Raw genomic sequence first — 10,121 nt, forward strand, 5'->3', positions numbered from 1 at the left:
ATTAAATGGATCTTCAAGAGGAAGATGGACGCTAATAGTAGTTTCACTATCTACAAAGCTAGAATTGTCGCAAAAAGGTTTTCGACAAGTTCAAGGTGTTGACTACGATGAGAGTTTCTCACTCGCATCTATGCTTAAGTCTGTCCGAATCATGTTAGCAATTGCCGCATTTTATGAAATCCGGCAAGTGGATAAACAAAACTGCATTCCTTAATGGATTTATTAAAGAAGAGTTGTATATGATGCAACCAGAAGGTTTTGTCAATCCTAAAGGTACTAACAAAATATGCAAGCTCCAGCAATCCATCTATGGACTGGTGCAAGCATCTCGGAGTTGGAATATACGCTTTGATAAGTTGATCAAAGCATATAGTTTTATACAGACTTGCGGTGAAACCTGTATTTACAAGAAAGTGAGTGGGAGCTATAGAGATAGATCAAGACGCTTGATAAAGTTTTTCAATGAGTACATACCTTGACAAGATTTTGAAGTAGTTCAAAATGCAGCAGTCAAAAAGGAGTTCTTGCTTGTGTTACAAGGTGTGAAGTTGAGTAAGACTCAAAACCCGACCACGGCAGAAGATAGAGAGAGAATGAAAGTCATTCCCTATGCCTCAACCATAGGTTCTATAAAGTATGCCATGCTGTGTACCAGACCTATTGTATACCCTGCCTTGAGTTTGGCAAGGGAGTACAATAGTGATCTAGGAGTAGATCACTGGACATTGGTCAAAATTATCCTTAGTGGAATAAGGATATGTTTCTCGATTATGGAGGTGACAAAAGGTTCGTCGTAAAGGGTTACGTCAATGCAAGTTTTGACACTGATCCAGATGACTCTAAGTCTCAATCTGGATACATATTGAAAGTGGGAGCAATTAGCTAGAGTAGCTCCGTGTAGAGCATTGTTGACATAGAAATTTACAAAATACGTATGGATCTGAATGTGGCAGACCCGTTGACTAAACTTCTCTCACAAGCAAAACATGATCATGATGGGGAACGTAGCATAAATTCAAAATTTTCCTACGTGTCACCAAGATCTATCTATGGACTCATCTAGCAACGAGGGAGGAGTGGATCTACATACCCTTGTAGATCGCGCGCGGAATCGTTCAAGAGAACGCGGTTGATGGAGTCGTACTCGTCGTGATCCAAATCACCGATGATCCTAGCGCCGAACGGACGGCACCTCCGCGTTCAACACACGTACGGAGCAGCGACGTCTCCTCCTTCTTGATCCAGCAAGGGGGAAGGAGAGGTTGATGGAGATCCAGCAGCACGACAGCGTGGTGGTGGAAGTAGCGGGATTCCAACAGGGCTTCGCCAAGCGCTGCGGGAGGAGGGAGATGTGTCATGGGAGGGAGAGGGAGGCGCCAGGGCTTAGGTGTTGCTGCCCTCCCTTTCCCCCACTATATATAGGGCCAAGGGAGAGGGGGGCGCAGCCTTTGGCCCTTCCTCCAAGGAAGGGTGCGGCCAGGGAGGAGTCCCTCCTCCCCAAGGCACCTCGGAGGTGCCTTCCCCTTTTAGGACTCTTCCTTTCCCTCTTCTCTTGGCGCATGGGCCTCTTGGGGTTGGTTCCCTTGGCCAATATAGGCCAAGGCGCACCCCCTACAGCCCATGTGGCCCCCGGGGCAGGTGGCCCCACCCGGTGGACCCCCGGGACCCTTCCGGTGGTCTCGGTACAATACCGGTGACCCCGAAACTTGTCCCGATGGCTGAAATAGCACTTCCTATATATAATTCTTTACCTCTGGACCATTCCGGAACTCCTCGTGACGTCCAGGATCTCATCCGGGACGCCGAACAACTTTCGGGTTACCGCATACTAATATCTCTATAACCCTAGCGTCACCGAACCTTAAGTGTGTAGACCCTACGGGTTCGGGAGACATGCAGACATGACCGAGATGACTCTTCGGTCAATAACCAACAGCGGGATCTGGATACCCATGGTTTCTCCCACATGTTCCACAATGATCTCATCGGATGAACCACGATGTCAAGGACTTAATCAATCCCGTATACAATTCCCTTTGTCTAGCGGTACGATACTTGCCCGAGATTCGATCGTCGGTATCCCGATACCTTGTTCAATCTCATTACCGGCAAGTCTCTTTACTCGTTTCGTAACACATCATCCCGTGATCAACTCCTTGATCACATTGTGCACATTATGATGATGTCCTACCGAGTGGGCCCAGAGATACCTCTCTGTTTACACGGAGTGACAAATCCCAGTCTTGATTCGTGCCAACCCAACAAACACTTTCGGAGATACCTTTAGTGTACCTTTATAGCCACCCAGTTACATTGTGACGTTTGGCACACCCAAAGCACTCCTACGGTATCCGGGAGTTGCACAATCTCATGGTCTAAGGAAATGATACTTGACATTAGAAAAGCTTTAGCATACGAACTACATGGTCTTGTGCTAGGCTTAGGATTGGGTCTTTGTCCATCACATCATTCTCCTAATGATGTGATCCCATTATCAATGACATCCAATGTCCATGGTCAGGAAACTGTAACCATCTATTGATCAATGAGCTAGTCAACTAGAGGCTTACTAGGGACATGGTGTTGTCTATGTATCCACACATGTATCTGAGTTTCCTATCAATACAATTCTAGCATGGATAATAAACGATTATCATGAACAAGGAAATATAATAATAACTAATTTATTATTGCCTCTAGGGCATATTCCCAACAGTCTCCCACTTGCACTAGAGTCAATAATCCAGTTCACATCGCTATGTGACTAACACTCAAGGTCACATCCCCATGTGACTAACACCCAAAGAGTCTACTAGAGTCAATAATCTAGTTCACATTACCATGTGATTAACACTCGATGAGTTCTGGGTTTGATCATGTTATGCTTGTGAGAGATGTTATAGTCAACGGATCTGAACCTTTTAGATCCGTGTGTGCTTTACAAATCTCTATGTCATCTCCTAGATGCAGCTACCACGTTCTATTTGGAGCTATTCCAAACAACTGTTCTACTATACGAATCCAGTTTACTACTCAGAATAATCTGGATTAGTGTCAAAGTTTGCATCAGCGTAACCCTTTACGACGAACTCTTTTACCACCTCCATAATCGAGAAAATTCCTTAGTCCACTAGTTACTAAGGATAACTTTGACCGCTGTCCTGTGATCCATTCTTGAATCACTCTTGTACCCCTTGACTGACTCATGGCAAGGCACACTTCAGGTGCGGTACACAGCATAGCATACTGTAGAGAGCCTATGATAAAAGCATAGGGGACGACCTTCGTCCTTCCTCTTTCTTCTGCCATGGTCGAGCTTAACTTCATACCTTACAACTCAGGCAAGAACTCCTTCTTTGACTGATCCATCTTGAACACCTTCAAGATCATGTTAAGGTATGTGCTCATTTGAAAGTACCATTAAGCATTTTTGATCTATCCTTATAGATCTTGATGCTTAATGTTCAAGTAGCTCAATCCAGGTTTTCCATTAAAAAACACCTTTCAAATGACCCTATATGCTTTCCAGAAATCCTACGTCATTTCTGATCCACAATATGTCAACAACATATACTTATCATAAATTCTATAGTGCTCCCACTCACTTCTTTGGAAATACAAGTTTCTCATAAACTTTGTATACACCCAAAACTTTGATCATCTTATCAAAGCATACATTCCAACTCCGAGATGCTTACTCCAGTCCTTAGAAGGATTGCTGGAGCTTTGCATACTTATTAGCATCTTTCAGGATTAACAAAACCTTCCGGTTGTATCACATACAACCTTTCCTCAAGAAAATCGTTGAGAAAACAATGTTTTTGACATCCTATCTGCAATATTTCATAAACAATGCAGTAATCGCTAATATAATTCCAACAGACTCTTAGCATCGCTATGAGTGAGAAAGTCTCATCGTAGTCAACTCCTTGAACTTGTCGGAAAACATCTTAACGATAAGTCGAGCTTTCTTAATGGTGACATTTACCATCATTGTCCGTCTTCCTTTTAAAATCCATCTGCACTCAACAGCCTTACGACCATCGAGCTGTTCTGCCAAAGTCTACACTTTGTTTTCATACATGGATCCTTTCTCAGATTTTTATGGCCTCGAGCCATTTATCGGAATCCGGGCCCACCATCGCTTCTCCATAGCTCGTAGGTTCATTGTTGTCTAGCAACATGATTTCCAAGACAGGATTACATACCACTCTGAAGTAGTACGCATCCTTGTCATCCCACGAGGTTTGGTAGTGACTTGATCTGAAGTTTCATGATCACTATCATAAGCTTCCACTTCAATTGGTGTAGGTGCCACAGGAACAACTCCCTGTGCTCTGCCACACACTAGTTGAAGAGACGGTTCAGTAACCTCATCAAGTCTCCACCATCCTCCCACTCAATTCTTTCGAGAGAAACTTTTCCTCGAGAAAGGACCCGATTCTAGAAACAATCCCTTATTGCTTTCGGATCTGAGACAGGAGGTATACCCAACTGTTTTGGGTGTCCTATGAAGATGCATTTATCCGCTTTGGGTTCGAGCTTATCAGCCTGAAACTTTTTCACATAAGCGTCGCAGCCCCAAACTTTTAAGAAATGACAGCTTAGGTTTCTCTAAACCATAGTTCATACGGTGTCATCTCATCGGAATTACATGGTGCCCTATTTAAAGTGAATGTGGTTGTCTCTAATGCCTAACCCATAAACTATCGTGGTAATTCGATAAGAGACATCATGGTATGCATCATATCCAATAGGGTGCAGTTATGATGTTCGGACACACCATCACACTATGGTGTTCCAGGCTGTATTAGTTGTGAAACAATTTCCACAATGTCTTAATTCTGTGCCAAACTCGTAATTCAGATATTCATCTCTACGATCATATCATAGATCTTTTATCCTCTTGTCACGACGATCTTTCAACTTCACCCTGAAATTACTTGAACCTTTCAATAATTCAGGCTCGTGATTCATCAAGTAAATGTACTCAACATCTACTCAAATCATCTATGAAGTAAGATCATAACGATATCCACTACACGCCTCAGCACTCATTGGACTGCACACATCAAAATGTATTACTTCCAACAAGTTGCTTTCTAGTTCCATTTTACTGAAAACGAGGCTTTCAGTCATCTTGCCCATGTGGTATGATTTGCATGTCTCAAGTGATTCAAAATCAAGTGAGTCCAAACGATCCATCTGTATAGAGTTTCTTCATGCATATCTACCAAAAAAACATGGTTCGCATGTCTCAATCCTTTCAAAAATGAGTGAGTCCAAAGATCCATCAACATGGAGCTTCTTCATGCGTTTTATACTGATATGACTTAAGTGGCAGTGCCACAAGTAGGTGGTACTATCATTACTATCTTTTGGCATGAACATGTGTATCACTACGATCGAGATTCAATAAACCATTTATTTTAGGTGCAAGACCATTGAAGGTATTATTCAAATAAATAGAGTAACCATTATTCTCCTTAAATGAATAACCGTATTGCGATAGACATAATCCAATCATATCTATGCTCAACGCAAACACCAATCTTGATGGTAGAGGGAGCGTACGATATTTGATCAACCTTGGAAATACTTCCAACACATATCGTCATCTCACCTTTAGCTAGTCTCCGTTTATTCCGTAGCCTTTTGTTTCGAGTTACTAACACTTAGCAACCGAACCGGTATCTAATACCCTGGTGCTACTAGGAGTACTAGTAAAGTACACATCAACACAATGTATATCCAATATACTTCTATCAACCTTGCCAGCCTTCTCATCTACCAAGTATCTAGGGTAATTCTGCTCCAGTGGCTGTTCCCCTTATTACAGAAGCACTTAGTCTCGGGTTTGGGTTCAACCTTGGGTTTCTTCACTAGAGCAGCAGCTGAATTGCCGTTTCATGAAGTATCCCTTCTTGCCCTTGCCCTTCTTGAAACTAGTGGTTTCACCAACCATCAACAATTGATGCTCCTTCTTGATTTCTACTTTTGTGGTGTCAAACATCGCGAATATCTCAAGGATCATCATATATGTCCCTGATATATCATAGTTCATCATGAAGCTCTAGCAGCTTGGTGGTAATGACTTCGGAGAAACATCACTATCTTATCTGGAAGATCAACTCCCACTCGATTCAAGCGATTGTTGTACCCAGACAATCTGAGCACAAGTTCAACAATTGAGCTTTTCTCCCTTAGTTTGCAGGCTAAGAAAATCGTCGGAGGTCTTATACCTCTTGACGTGGGCACGAGCCTGAAATCCCAATTTCAGCCCTCGAAACATCTCATATGTTTCGCGACGTTTCAAAACGTCTTCGGTGCCTCAACTCTAAGCCGTTTAACTGAACTATCACGTAGTTATCAAACTGTGTATGTCAGATGTTCGCAACATCCATAGACGACGTTCGAGGTTCAGCACACTGAGCGGTGCATTAAGGACATAAGCCTTCTATGAAGCAATGAGGACAATCCTCAGTTTACGGACCTAGTCCGCATAATTGCTACTATCAACTTTCAACTAAATTTTCTCTAGGAACATATCTAAACAGTAGAACTGAAGCGCGAGCTACGACATAATTTGCGAAGACCTTCTGACTAGGTTCAGGATAATTAAGTTCATCTTATGAACTCCCACTCAGATAGACATCCCTCTAGTCATCTAAGTGATTACATGATCCGAGTCAACTAGGCCGTGTCCGATCATCACGTGAGACGGACTAGTCATCATCGGTGAACATCTTCATGTTGATCGTATCTACCATACAACTCATGCTCGACCTTTCGGTCTCTTGTGTTCCGAGGCCATGTCTGTACATGCTAGGCTCGTCAAGTCAACCTAAGTGTTTTGCGTGTGTAAATCTATCTACACCCGTTGTATGTGAACGTTAGAATCTATCACACCCGATCATCACGTGGTGCTTCGAAACAACGAACTGTCGCAATGGTGCACAGTTAGGGGGAACACTTTCTTGAAATTTTAATGAGGGATCATCTTATTTACTACTGTCGTTCTAAGCAAATAAGATGTATAAACATGATAAACATCACATGCAATCAAATAATAGTGACATGATATGGCCAATATCATATAGCTCCTTTGATCTCCATCTTGGGGCTCCATGATCATCTTGTCACCGGCATGACACCATGATCTCCATCATCATGATCTCTATCATCGTGTCTTCATGAAGTTGTCTCGTCAACTATTACTTCTACTACTATAGCTTATGGTTAGCAATAAAGTAAAGTAATTACATGACGTTTATGTTGACACGCAAGTCATAAATAAATTAAGACAACTCCTATGGCTCCTGCCGGTTGTCATACTCATCGACATGCAAGTCGTGATTCCTATTACAAGAACATGATCAATCTCATACATCACATATATCATTCATCACATCCTTTTGGCCATATCACATCACAAGGCATACCCTGCAAAAACAAGTTAGACGTCCTCTAATTGTTGTTTGCATGTTTTACGTGGCTGCTATGGGTTTCTAGCAAGAACGTTTCTTACCTACGCAAAAACCACAACGTGATATGCCAATTGCTATTTACCCTTCATAAGGACCCTTTTCATCGAATCCGATCCGACTAAAGTGGGAGAGACAGACACCCGCTAGCCACCTTATGCAACTAGTGCATGTCAGTCGGTGGAACCAGTCTCACGTAAGAGTACGTGTAAGGTCGGTCCGGGCCGCTTCATCCCACAATGCCACCGAATCAAGATTGGACTAGTAACGGTAAGCATATTGAACAAAATCAAAGCCCACAACTACTTTGTGTTCTACTCGTGCATAGAAACTACGCATAGACCTAGCTCATGATACCACTGATGGGGAACGTAGCATAAATTCAAAATTTTCCTATGTGTCACCAAGATCTATCTATGGAGTCCTCTAGCAACGAGGGAGGAGTGGATCTACATACCCTTGTAGATCGCGCGCGGAAGCGTTCAAGAGAACGGGGTTGATGGAGTCGTACTCGTCGTGATCCAAATCACCGATGATCCTAGCGCCGAACGGACGGCACCTCCGCGTTCAACACACGTACGGAGCAGCGACGTCTCCTCCTTCTTGATCCAGCAAGGGGGAAGGAGAGGTTGATGGAGATCCAGCAACACGACGGCGTGGTGGTGGAAGTAGCGGGATTCCAACAGGGCTTCGCCAAGCGCTGCGGGAGGAGGGAGATGTGTCATGGGAGGGAGAGGGAGGCGCCAGGGCTTAGGTGTTGCTGCCCTCCCTTTCCCCCACTATATATAGGGCCAAGGGAGAGTGGGGGCACAGCCTTTGGCCCTTCCTCCAAGGAAGGGTGCGGCCAGGGAGGAGTCCCTCCTCCCCAAGGCACCTCGGAGGTGCCTTCCCCTTTTAGGACTCTTCCTTTCCCTCTTCTCTTGGCGCATGGGCCTCTTGGGGCTGGTGCCCTTGGCCCATATAGGCCAAGGCGCACCCCCTACAGCCCATGTGGCCCCCGGGGCAGGTGGCCCCACCCGGTGGACCCCCGGGACCCTTCCGGTGGGAAGGGTCCCGGTACAATACCGGTGACCCCGAAACTTGTCCCGATGGCCGAAATAGCACTTCCTATATATAATTCTTTACCTCCAGACCATTCCGGAACTCCTCGTGACGTCCAAGATCTCATCCGGGACTCCGAACAACTTTCGGGTTACCGCATACTAATATCTCTATAACCCTAGCGTCACCGAACCTTAAGTGTGTAGACCCTACGGGTTCGGGAGACATGCAGACATGACCGAGATGACTCTCCGGTCAATAACCAACAGCGGGATCTGGATACCCATGGTTTCTCCCACATGTTCCACGATGATCTCATCGGATGAACCACGATGTCAAGGACTTAATCAATCCCGTATACAATTCCCTTTGTCTAGCGGTACGATACTTGCCCGAGATTCGATCGTCGGTATCCCGATACCTTGTTCAATCTCGTTACCGGCAAGTCTATTTACTCGTTTCGTAACACATCATCCCGTGATCAACTCCTTGATCACATTGTGCACATTATGATGATGTCCTACCGAGTGGGCCCAGAGATACCTCTCCGTTTACACGGAGTGACAAATCCCAGTCTCGATTCGTGCCAACCCAACAGACACTTTCGGAGATACCTGTATTGTACCTTTATAGCCACCCAGTTACTTTGTGACGTTTGGCACACCCAAAGCACTCCTACGGTATCCGGGAGTTCCACAATCTCATGGTCTAAGGAAATGATACTTGACATTAGAAAAGCTTTAGCATACAAACTACATGATCTTGTGCTAGGCTTAGGATTGGGTCTTTGTCCATCACATCATTCTCCTAATGATGTGATCCCGTTATCAATGACATCCAATGTCCATGGTCAGGAAACCGTAACCATCTATTGATCAACGAGCTAGTCAACTAGAGGCTTACTAGGGACATGGTGTTGTCTATGTATCCACACATGTATCTGAGTTTCCTATCAATAAAATTCTAGCATGGATAATAAACGATTATCATGAACAAGGAAATATAATAATAACTAATTTATTATTGCCTCTAGGGCATATTTCCAACAGATCACACCTTAGTACTCTTTGGGTGTTAATCACATAGTGATGTGAACTAGATTATTGACTCTAGTAAACCCTTTGGGTGTTGGTCACATGTTGATGTGAACTATGGGTGTTAATCACATGGTGATGTGAACTATTGGTATTAAATCACATGGCGATGTGAACTAGATTATTGACTCTAGTGCAAGTGGGAGACTGAAGGAAATATGCCCTAGAGGCAATAATAAAGTTATTATTTATTTCCTTATATCATGATAAATGTTTATTATTCATGCTAGAATTGTATTAACCAGAAACATAATACATGTGTGAATACATAGACAAACAGAGTGTCACTAGTATGCCTCTACTTGACTAGCTCGTTGATCAAAGATGGTTATGTTTCCTAACCATAGACATGAGTTGTCATTTGATTAACGGGATCACATCATTAGGAGAATGATGTGATTGACTTGACCCGTTCCGTTAGCTTAGCACTTGATCGTTTAGTTTGTTGCTATTGCTTTCTTCATGACTTATACATGTTCCTATGACTATGAGATTATGCAAC

This window comes from Triticum urartu, chromosome 3A (genome assembly GCF_056163025.1).
Source record: "Triticum urartu cultivar PI428250 chromosome 3A, HENAU_Tu73, whole genome shotgun sequence".
NCBI lineage: Eukaryota > Viridiplantae > Streptophyta > Magnoliopsida > Poales > Poaceae > Triticum > Triticum urartu.